General features: G+C 69.4%; 1 pseudogene; it reads right to left on the bottom strand.

Annotated features, from left to right (window-relative positions):
• Positions 1-1,477: 1,477 nt before the first annotated feature.
• LOC142046150 (sphingomyelin phosphodiesterase-like) lies at positions 1,478-7,599 on the bottom strand (annotated as a pseudogene).
• Between the last annotated feature and the right edge of the window lie 3,573 nt (positions 7,600-11,172).

Raw genomic sequence — 11,172 nt, 5'->3', positions numbered from 1 at the left:
CTCAGCGAGGCCCTGGCAGGCTGCCTGCATGGTGAGCGTCCTGCCCCAGGGCCCCTGCCCCCCGACCCACAGTGGCCCTGCCCTGGCCCTGACAGAAATAGGGCCCTGGCCCCTACCCACAGAGTCCTGCCCTCAGGGCCTGCCCCATCACTGGCCTCTGATCCATGAGGTCGTCTTCCCATCCCTGCCCCCAACCACAGGCCCTGCCCCTCCATCCATTGGGTCCTGTCCCTAACCCATGGGGCCGTGTCCCCAACTGCATGGGGCACTGTACCTGAGCCCTGCCCTCCCCAGGGACCTTGCCAACCAAGGCCTGCCCTCCACCCGCGTACCACGGCCTGCAGGGGGCATGCCCCTAGTCCTCTGGGTGTGGGGGAGGGCTCTGGTGGGTGGGGTGTTTTCTGCGGGGGGGCTGTTCCCCACTCTCCCCAGCTTGGTAACACCCGTTGCCCCAGCTGCGCTATCAGAAGTGCCTCGATGCACCGGCCCCAGGCCCCCAGCTCCTGCCTGCCGCGCCGCCCGCGGACTCCATGGCCCGGCGCGTGGTTGCTCCACCGTCCGCAGGGGTGTCCGCAGCCTGCTGGGCAGCCTGAAGCCCAAACGCCTTGGGGGGCAACGCGCATGAGACCCCCCCTGCACGCAGCCAAGGCTACGGGCACAGCGCGGGAGGAGGCCCCAGCTGGCCCCTCAGCGCCTGGGCTGCCTGCCCTCCCCTCCCCCAGCTCTGGCTGGGCCTTGAGGGGCGTTCCTGGCTCAAGCCCGTCCCTCCACACCCCCCTTGTGCTGGGGGGCCCATGGGCATGGCCCCGGATGGGCGTTGTACTAATCGTTAATAAACCCGTTCCTGCCCGCCCCGGCCCAGCTCGCCTCTGTGCGCCGCGGGGGCAGTTCGCCAAACAGCAGGCGGCTTTGGGGAGCAGGGATGGGGGAATTCTTGGCTGATTCGTGGCGGCCTGCGGCTCTAGTGGGGTGGGCAGGCCTGGCCCTGCTCCCTGCCGACGCCCCATACACTGGCCTGGCATGGGAGGGGGCGTCTGTGGGGCCAGCCCCCAATCCTGCAGAGGGGCCGCAGGGAATGACCACCCTGGGCCAGGCTGTGCCCAGCCGGCCGGCCCCATGGCCAAGAATACCAGAAAGTTGGGCACCCGCTCAGCCCTCGTCCCCTTCAGCTCCCCCCACCCCCCCCAGCACCAGGCAACACGTTCGTTTCCTCTCCTTTTCCCTTGAGGGGCCAAAACCCCCAGCCCCGCCTGGTCCAGGTGCCCAAGCCTCTGCAACGCCCCCCCCTTCCAGCTCAGTCCGCCAGCCCCCTTCCTTTGGCCTGCTCTGCCCCCCACCCAAACCACCGAGTGCCTGGCCCAGCCCAGCAGAGCCCCCCCCACATCCAGCCGAGTCCTGGCCCAGCCCAGCCCCCGCGAGTCTGGCCCAGCCCAGCAGACCTCCCCTTCTCTCCCCCTGGCTCCAGCCCCATGCCCACTCACATCCTGGCCTGGCTCAGCACAGCCGCCGCTGGCGCCACCAGGGCCTGCCGACGTGGGCGAAGCAGACGGGGGCGCAGGGGCGGCAGACGGCTGGGGTCGGCGGAGCGGCCGGAGCGGAGGGCGCAGAGCAGAGCTGGCCCGTTGCAGGCCTCACGGCAGGGCTCCCGGGGCGGGTGGCCCTTGTGGAAGAAGAACCAGAATTTGCTTGGAAGAGTCCGCTCGTCTGGCCTGGAAGCGCGCCGCAGGAAGCCCGTCCCAGTCTGGGCGGAAGACGCTGGAGGCAGCCCCATAGGCCTGGCGGGCCCGGTACAGCCGCTGCCAGCGTGGCTCGGCCCCCGGCGCGTTGGCCTCCGTCAGGTTCAGGATGAAGGTCTCCGTGATCCAGGACCAATGTGGGAGCTGCCAAGAGTAGTCGCCGTCAGCTGGTAGACACGGTAGCCCTGGGAGGGGAGCAGCAAGTGTCACCCCTGTGGCATAGGGCCTGGCCAGAGTCGGCCACAGCGCGGGGGCTGCGACTCACCCGGGGTTCAGGTTGATGGTAGGATGGTGACGCTTGGGGGCCACGAAGGCCACGGAGACGGGGCGCGAGAGCGTCTCCTCGTCGTAGAACATCTCAAACTCATCCACGTGCGTGTGCCCGAAAGAACTGCGCGGCCGATGGTGCCCCTCGAAACCTGCCGCGGTGGAGATGGGCGTCAGGGGCCGGGCGCCTCACCGCGGGCCCCGCAGCTGGTCAGCCACCAGGAACCCAGCGCCACACCGCGCCCGTGGGGGGCTGGGCACTCGGCAGGAACCGGAGCCTGCCAAACGCCTGTGGCAGGAAGGGGCTGGGCACGCGGCAGACACTGGAGCCGTTGTGCCTGGGGGGGGGGCGCCGGGCTATGGCACCGCAGGAACCGGTGTTGCCGTGCCGCCGGCAGGGGGAGGCTGAATGGACCCCGGCCCTGCTGGTGCTCCGGCTGGGGGGTGAGCGGCTCCGGAGCTCTGTGCACCGCCAACCCTGTGCCACCAGCACCACCCATTGCCTAGGGGCCCGAGCCCAGTACCCGCTTCAGAGGCCTTGGCTGGCAACCAAAGCTGCAGGTGCCCGGCCTCGCGCGAGAGGTCCTAGGGGCCAGCCAGGCCCCCGGGCGGGGGAAGGGGCCGGAGAACGCCCCCAGGGAGCAGAGCGAAGGCTCCGGCAAGGGAAGCGGTCGGTTTGGGAGGGTTATCGAGTGACGTCGCCCATGGGCTCATGGGCAGAGACTGAGCCAAAGGCAGCGCGGTCTGGGGGAGCCGACTCCCTGCCTGTCTGGACCTCTGCCAGTCCAGGTGCCTGGTAAACCCAGCTGCTGGGGGGTCCCTGGGGCTCTGGGCAGGGGACAACGGCACCACCAGGGTTCTCTCAGCTGGGCAACAGCTCAGGGGAGAAATGGGGGGGACAATGCAAGGCAAGCTGGGGCCAGAGGCCTCAGTCTTGGGGGTGTCGGAGGCTGTCGTGGCCGGCCCCAGGGGGAAGACGGGACCCCCAGGTCTGGCCCATTCCAGGTGCAGAACCTGGGGGGTCAGGGCCTGGTCGGGTGGTTTGGTTCTGGGCCCTGGGGGCAGGGCAGTAACCCAGGCGTACCGGGTGGGGCTCACCTGTTAACGATGGCGGTAATAGTTTCCAGCTCCAGCTCCCTCAGACAGTGGCGGGGGGATGTGCCCGGATGAATGTGCACAATGGGGCGGCAGTGAGCGTGAGCAGGAAAACGGCAGACAGGGACCCTCCCCACGCCAACCCCCAGGACTACACAGACAGGGACCCGCCAACATGCCGTCCTTGGAACAGGGACCCCTCCTCCATGCCCAGGAGCCATGACCAAGGACCCCCCAACAGTGCCCCTTTGGAACACAGGGACCGCCCCCAGAACAGGGACCCCCACACCAACCGCCCCAGCACAGATAGGGCCCCCCAACAGTGCCCGCTTGAACAGGGACCGCCCCCTCCACACACCAGGAGCACAGACAAGGTGACCTCCCCATAGCGCCCCCCCAGAACAGGGACCCCCACACCAACTCGCCCAGGAGCAACAAGACAGGTGACCCCCCAACAGTGCCCCCCTTGGAAACAGGGACCTCCACCCCAACCGCCCCAGCCACAGATAGGGACCCCCACAAACAGTGCCCCCTTGGAATCAAGAGACCCCCTCCACACCAGGAAGCCACAGACAGGGACCCCCCATTAAGCGCCCCCCAGAACAGGGACCCCCACCCAACCTCCAGGAAGCTAGACAGGGACCACCCGCCAACAGTGCCCCACCCACTCCCTGGGGAACAGTGACAGCCCCTTGATTGGGGGGGGGGGGGGGTTTAAGCTGGTGCCAAAACAGCAAAAGGGCCCTGCCCCTACCCCAGCCCTGCTGTGGCCCCTCTGGAGGGGCGGGGAACCCTGGCAGTGACCTTCTGGCAGGGGGGAAGCAGCCAGCGAGATCAAGAGGAGGGGCAGTGGCACCCCCGGGCCACGGGGCATGAAGAGGGGCAGCCCTGGGCCCAGCCCCTGCACCTTGCTCCTGCTGCTCTCCTCGGCAGCCTGCAGGAACGCCCCACACAGCCAACTGCACAGCTGCCCGGTCCGGGTCCGGTGGCGTTGGATCAGGGAGCCAGAAATTGGCCCTCGGAGCAGAAGTGATCATGTTGAGGGAGACGAGCCCGCAGGCCCAGGGCGGAGCCGCAGGGGTGTAGAACCCGCCGACCCTGCAGGGGGTGGGCAGAGCGTGAGACCCTGGGCTGGTGGGGCTGCCCCCAACTCCTGCCCCCTGGGCCCTGCCCTCCAGCCCCCGGGGCCCTGCCTGCCTGAGCGCCAGCCCCCCAACTCCTGCCCCTGGGCCCCTTCCCTCCAGCCCCCCCGGGGCCTGCCCCGCCTGAGCACCAGCCCCCAACTCCTCCTGCCCACCTTCCATCTCGCCAAGCCCCCCACACACTCCTCCTGAACCTCTGGGCCCCTTCCCTCCAGCCCCCGGGGCCCTGCCTGCCTGAGCGCCAGCCCCCAACTCCTGCCCCCTGGGCCCCTTCCCTCCAGCCCCCAGGGCCCTGCCCGCCTGAGCGCCAGCCCCCAACTCCTCCTGCCCACCTTCCATCGCCAGCCCCCCACTCCTCCTGTGCCCGCCTTCCTTTGCCAGCCCCCCAACTCCTGAATCTCTGGCCCCTTCCCTCCAGCCCCAGGGCCCTGCCCGTCTGAGCGTCAGCCCCCCAAACTCCTCCTGCCACACCTTCCATCGCCAGCCCCCACCAACTCCTCCTGACCTCTGGGCCCTTCCCTCCAGCCCCCGGGCCCTGCCCGCCTTGAGCGTCAGCCCCCCACTCCTTTTGCCCGCCTTCCTTGCCAGCCCAACTCCTCCTGCCCCCTGGGCCCCTTCCCTTGCCAGCCCCTGGGCCCTGCCCGCCTGGCTCCCTTCCCTCGCCAGCCCCCCCCGAGCCAGCTCCCTGCTTATCCATCACCCCTGACCCCCGGCTTTCACCCACCCTGTTTGCCCCCAGTCTCACCTGAGAGTCTCCAGCGCCTCGGGGGCAGCCAGCCCTCCCAGGCCTCAGCCAATGGCACCGTAGAGCCAGGCTGAGGACTGGTTGCCATGGACGTAGGGCGGGGGAAGCCGTTGACCGGCGTGGCCTCGTGGTTGCCCACGGCCGGGTAGACGGGCAGGGGGCGCCAGGTACTTGCGCAGCAGGGTGCTGAGGGTGCGCAGGGCCCGGAGCTGGTCGGCGCGGCTCTGCTGCCACACGTCATGGCAGGCAGGTCGCCCGTCAGTAGGCCAGCTGGAAGGGGGGGCCGCGTTGCCAGGTGCTGGCAGCAGGTTCCTGATGGTGTGCAGTGGCAGGTCGCACTTGCTGTACTCGCCCCCAGTAGCCGGCGCCTGCGTGGGGGGCCCTGCGCCCGCCACCCCCCCGGCAAGCACAGTGGGTCCTTGCAGGCCGGGTCACTGCCCGGCGCGTAGGCCTGGTCCCAGTGCAGGTCGGTGAGGAAGAGCAGGCGGGCACTGGGGGCACCAGGTGGGGGGGGCGCGGGTGGCACACAGCGGGGGCTTGGGGTGTGCCAGGCAGCGTCACGTTCCAGTCGGAGAGGATGTCCCAGTGCCCAGCGGGCGCCCACCAGCAGCCCCGCAGATCTCGGCAGGGCGCAGAACCGGACCGTACCCAGGCCGACACCATGTCCTTCTCAAAGAGCCGGACGGCGTCCTGGCAGATCTCCCGCCGCGCCAGCCGCAGCTCCGTGCACACGCTCACCGCCAGGCGCTTCGATGTGGCCTCGCTCGTAGCTGCATCTGCAACACGCCAGAGGCGTCAGGGGCAGCGCCAGGCCGGGGGGGGTGGGGGGGGACTCACGGCAGGCCTCTTTAGCCCTACTAGGCTCCTTCTGCACTTGGACTCTGCCGACAGCATGGATCAGGGCCCAGGCACTGTCATCCAGCCCCCCACCCATGGGACACCCTGCAACACCCCATCTCTGCCCACACACTGCCCAGGAGCAGGGTAGGGACTCAGTTTTTCTCGAGGCTTCTCAGCCCAGTGCAGGGGCTGTTCCCCACGGGGTCGCAGGCTTCCCTGCCAGACTCACCCGCAGGTGACGCGCCTGCAGCCCTGGCATCTCTGCTCAAGGCATTTTGCCCCAGACATTCAGTCGTGGGGCTGTGGTGAGAGAGGGGCAGGAGCGGTGTCAGCGCCGAGGCTGGGTGGGGAAAGCAGGTCAGCCCCAAGGCAGGAGTGGTCAAGCGCCGTGGGCGGGGTGAGGAAAGCGGGGGGCCAGGGGTGGGGAGAGTGGGGGCAGGAGCGGGGTCAGCGCCCTGGGCGGGTGAGGAAAGCGGGGGCAGAGGGGGAGCACGTGCAAACTCTGTCCTGACAAGGACCACAGAGTCAGCCCCGGCACCATGGCATGAGCCAAGGGTCCTGCCCCACCCGCAGACACCACACTGAGGCTGGACCAGCAGGGGGCAGGTCAGGCAACCTCCCGAGGGGCTCGGCCGCTGCAGGTGCAGGATGGGGGTCACTGCGCACTGCTAGGGATCAATATGCTCAAGGGCTTGAGAGGGCTCTGGGCAACTGTCCTGGCAAGCTGGGACCCAGCATGTTCTCCTGCTGCTGGGCAGGACCCAGGACCCCTGGCCTGAGGGCTGTGCCGGCCCCCCCCGTGCCAGGGCCGGAGCGCTGGGGATACCACCTCTGCTGTGGGGCACCAGGCAGGCAGACACCCTTAACTCTGCCCTGCTCATACCTCCAGCCTGCCCGGCCTCTGCACCAGGGCACGACATGTCCCACTTCAGGAAGCTTGAGTGGGACGCTGGGTTCAGATCCCGGCAGGCGCTGCGGGGCTGGCGGGGGGGTCCTGGTCCCGGGGCCCAAATGAAGCAGGCTGCAAGCCTGGGAGATGATTGTATCTTGTGCCACAGCTGGGACGGGCACCGCACACAGCACGGATGCTAGCGCCAGAAGCCAGGGAGAGAACCCAGGAGTCCTGCCTCCCAGCCCCCCGTGCTCCTGTCCCAGAGCTGGGGAGAGAACCCAGGAGTCCGGGCTCCCAGGCCCCCCGCTCTACCCCCCACCAGACCTCGCTCCCTTCCCAGGGCAGAGAGGAACCCAGGCGTCCGGTGGCAGAGGGAAGGGGAAGGGAAGGACCCGTCCGCGGTTCCCCTCGGAGCGGGGCAGCGGGGAGGGACCGGGGGGCGCTACCCTGCACGCCCAGGTCGATGGCGGAGAAAAGGACGCGGCAGGCGGAGCAGCTCAGGTTCCTCCAGCCGAACTGCGCCCCCGCGGCCGCCAGCTGCTCCCCCAGCGGGGCGGGCCCCACGCGCCGGGCCGGGCCGAGCCGAGCCGGGCCAGCGGCTACCAGCCAGGCCAGCGCCAGCAGCAGCAGCCGGGCGGCCCGGCCATGGCGAGTCCGACAGGAGCCGCGGCGCCCGCCCCAGGAAGCGCCCGGCCGGCCCCCCGGCACCGCCGGCCCGGCCCGCTCCCAGCAGCGCCCGCCCCGCTCCCCAGCAGCGCCCGGCCCGCGGCAAACCTCCCGGCCCGCCCCGCCCCGCAACTCCGGCCCCCCGGCACCGCCCGGCCCGCCCCCAGCAGCGCCCGCCCCCCGCCCCGCTCCCAGCAGCGCCCCGCCCCGCGGCATCCTCCCGCCCGGCCCCGCCCCAGCACCCGCCCGCCCGCCCCCAGCAACTCCCCGCCCCGCCCCCAGCAGCGCCCGCCCCGCGGCACCTCCCGGCCCGGCCCCGCCACCAGCAGCGCCCGCCCCGCCCCCAGCAACTCCCGGCCCCGCCCCCAAGCAGCGCCCGCCTCCGGCCCCGCCCGGCCCGCTCCCAGCAACTCCCGGCCCCGCCCCCAGCAACTCCCGGCCCCCCGCCCGCCCGGCCCGCTCCCAGCAGCGCCCGCCCCACGGCACCTCCCGGCCCGCCCCGCCCCCAGCAACTCCCGGCCCCCTGTCCCTCCCGCCCCGCCCCCCGGCACCGCCCGCCCCCAGCAAATCCCTGCCCCCTGCAGCGCCCACCCCTCCAGCAACTCCCACGCCCCGCAGGGCATTGTGGGGCTGTGTGTCACGGGGGGGGGCACTGCAGGGCATTGTGGGAGCTGTGGTGTCACGGGGGGGCAACTGCAGGGCATTGTGGGGGCTGTGGTGTCACAGTGGGGGGCACTGCAGGGCATTGTGGGGGCTGTGGTGTCACGGGGGCTGTGGGGCACTGCAGGGCATTGTGGGAGCTGTGGTGTCACAGTGGGGGGCACTGCAGGGCATTGTGGGGGCTGTGGTGTCACAGTGGGGGGGCACTGCAGGGCGTTGTGGGGGCTTGTGGTGTCACAGTGGGGGGGCACTGCAGGGCATTGTGGGAGCTGTGGTGTCACGGGGGGGCACTGCAGGGCATTGTGGGGGCTGTGGTGTCACGGGGGCTGTGGGGCACTGGCAGGGCATTGTGGGAGCTGTGGTGTCACAGTGGGGGGGCACTGCAGGGCATTGTTGGGGGCTGTGGTTGTCACAGTGGGGGGGCACTGCAGGGCATTTGTGGGGGCTGTGGTGTCACAGTGGGGGGGCACTGCAGGGCGTTGTGGGGGCTGTGGTGTCACAGTGGGGGGCACTGCAGGGCATTGTGGGAGCTGTGGTGTCACGGGGGGGCACTGCAGGGCATTGTGGGGGCTGTGGTGTCACGGTGGGGGGCACTGCAGGGCATTGTGGGGGGCTGTGGTGTCACGGGGGGGCACTGCAGGGCATTGTGGGCGCTGAGGGGCACCGCAGTGCATTGTGGGAGCTGTGGTGTCACGGGGGGGCACTGCAGGCCATTGTGGGAGTTGTGGTGTCACGGTGGGGGGGCACCGTGGGTTGCAGGCACCCGGTCGAAAGGGGCCCTTGTTCTCTGGTCAGTCTCACTGACTGGGCTGGTCAGAATCCAACTGCTGGCCTGTGGGTGAGGCCGGCTGCGCGCTGCTCACATGGGGTGTGACCCAGCGGGGGAGGAGGGGGTGGATTGACCGGGGGCTGTCTGCAAGGGGGAGGGAGAGCAGGGGGTGGATCTAGGTGAGGGACGGTACCTGAGCCAGGAGGGGTGGGGAGTTGATACCTTTGTCTGGGAAACTGGACAAAAGGGAGGCGGGGAAAGGGGGGATACCCGGCTGGAGGGGTTTTGGTTTCACTTTTGGGCTGGCTGGGAGGAGGCAGGGAACCCCAAGTCTGGGGTCTAAGCTCCTTGCCCCCCAGAGGGACCTGGCTGAGGGGTCCTGGTTGTACCTACAAGCCCTGCTTGGACTGTGTTCCTGTCAGCTAATAAACCTTCTGTTCTCCTGGCTGGCTGAGAGTCCCAGTGAATCGCAGGAAGTGGGGATGCAGGTAGGGCCGGTGCAAGGATGTTTCATGCCCTAGGCGAAATTTCCACCTTGTGCCTTCCTCCAGCCCGTGCACTCGCCCTGAGACGCACCCCCCTACGGCAGCTCCCGCCCTCCATCCTGAGGCACCCCCTCCCCCGTGGCAGTTCCCCCATCCACCATGAGGCACCCCCTTTGCGGCAGCTCCTCTGCCCTGAGGCACCGCCGCTGCCCCAGCTCACCCCTGCTCCACACATGAGCATACCGAGCATGTCGTCACTGCTTCACTTCTGCTTCCTAGGCTTGCGGCGTCAATCAGCTTAGGCGCTGCAAGCCTGGCAGGCGGGAGAAGTGAAGCAGCCATGGCGTGCTCGAGGAGGAGGTGGGGCAGGGGTGAGCTGGGGCGGAGAGTTCCCCTGCATGCCGCCCCCCCTTACTTGCTGCAGGCGGCCGTCCCCACGCTCTCCTGCCCAGCTCCCTCCACCTAAATGCCGGCCGCGACCGGGGCGGTTGAAGATGCGTTGCTGCTGAAGAAAATGCCCCCCCCCCCCAAATGCTAGTGCCCTAGGCGACCGCCTAGGTCACCTAAATGGTTGCACCGGCCCCGGGTGCAGGGCCCGGACTCCCCCAAGCTCTATGACACATACATGCTGCAGCTTCCACATCCAGTCATCCTCATTGTGTCTTCCACTGCTGCCTCTGGATCGGTCATAGACTTCCCACCTAAACCCTGTCAGTCCGGGAAACACACACCGCAGCAAACCACCACCAGCTACAGCACTACAGAGCCCCCCAGGCACTCCCTTCACTGGCCTGTCTAGTCCTCTGCCTTGCTCTCCGAGTGTCCCCCGCAAACTCCCGTTTACAGCTCTGGTTGCTGGCTGCTGTGCCGGGTCGTTGGCTGGGGAGTTGGGTGGTTTGGCATCAAGGCGTTGGCCAGGGGGGTGGGCGGTTCAGCACTGGGGGGTTGGGCAGGGGGTTTGGCGGCTCGGTGCCAGGGCGTTGGCCTGGGGGTTGGGAGGCTCAGCACCAGGGAGCTGGCTGGGGGGTTGGGCAGCTCGGCGTCAGGTCGTTGGGCAGCTCGTTGGCCAGGTGGTTGTGCAGCACGGTGGCCGGTTCTGTGGGTGGCTCGTTGGCCGAGTCATTGGCCAAGTGGTTGGGCAGCTCGGTGCAGAGTGGTTGGGTGGCTTGTTGGCCGGTTCGATGAGTGGCTCATTGGGCGGACTCTGGGGCGCCATGCTCCTCTTCTCCCCCATGGGTCTCCGCAGCCCAGGGGCTCTCCTGCGTTTCGCAGCCAGGACCAGGCAGCAGTGGGGCGGCTCCGGGACAGGCTGCTGAGCAGAGGTGGGGCCTGGCTCAGCTGAGCTCCTGCGTCTGGTCGGCCAGGCACCTGGGTTCCTTGTTCCTAAGGCAGGAGAGAGTGAGGGGGCTCGGAGCAAGGACTGTGCTGTAGGGAACAGCCCAGCCCTGGGCTGGGACTAGCGGGGTAACCCCACTCCTCCCGGGACTGAGCACTGTGGGTGCCCTCGGCCTCTGGGCAGGTCAGTGGCCAAGGGAGACGTCCGCTCCCCGTACCCCTCTTGGGGGTCATGGACGTGGCTGCCTGGCTCATCTCCTGGAGCCTGCCACAGAAGCGGGTGGGGGGCTGCCATGGGGTGCAAGGAAGCGGTGCAGTCGAGAGGGTGAGTGCCAGGCTGCCAATGCTGGGTGCTGTGTGTGTGGGCACCCCCTGCCCGCAGGCTCTGCTCTGGGTGTGCCCTGCGCTGCTCCTGCCCCGGCAGCACTTGCCTTTCCTGCCGCTCCTTGCACTTTGCCCCTGCTGCGGGCGGGGCGGGGCAGGGCGGGGATCAGTTCCCTACAGGGGGACGAGGTGGGAGTCTCAGCACACGGGGCTCCC

Source organism: Chelonoidis abingdonii, chromosome 1 (assembly GCF_003597395.2).
Source record: "Chelonoidis abingdonii isolate Lonesome George chromosome 1, CheloAbing_2.0, whole genome shotgun sequence".
In the NCBI taxonomy this organism is placed as follows: Eukaryota; Metazoa; Chordata; order Testudines; family Testudinidae; genus Chelonoidis; species Chelonoidis abingdonii.
This window is presented reverse-complemented; position numbering and strand designations above follow the sequence as displayed.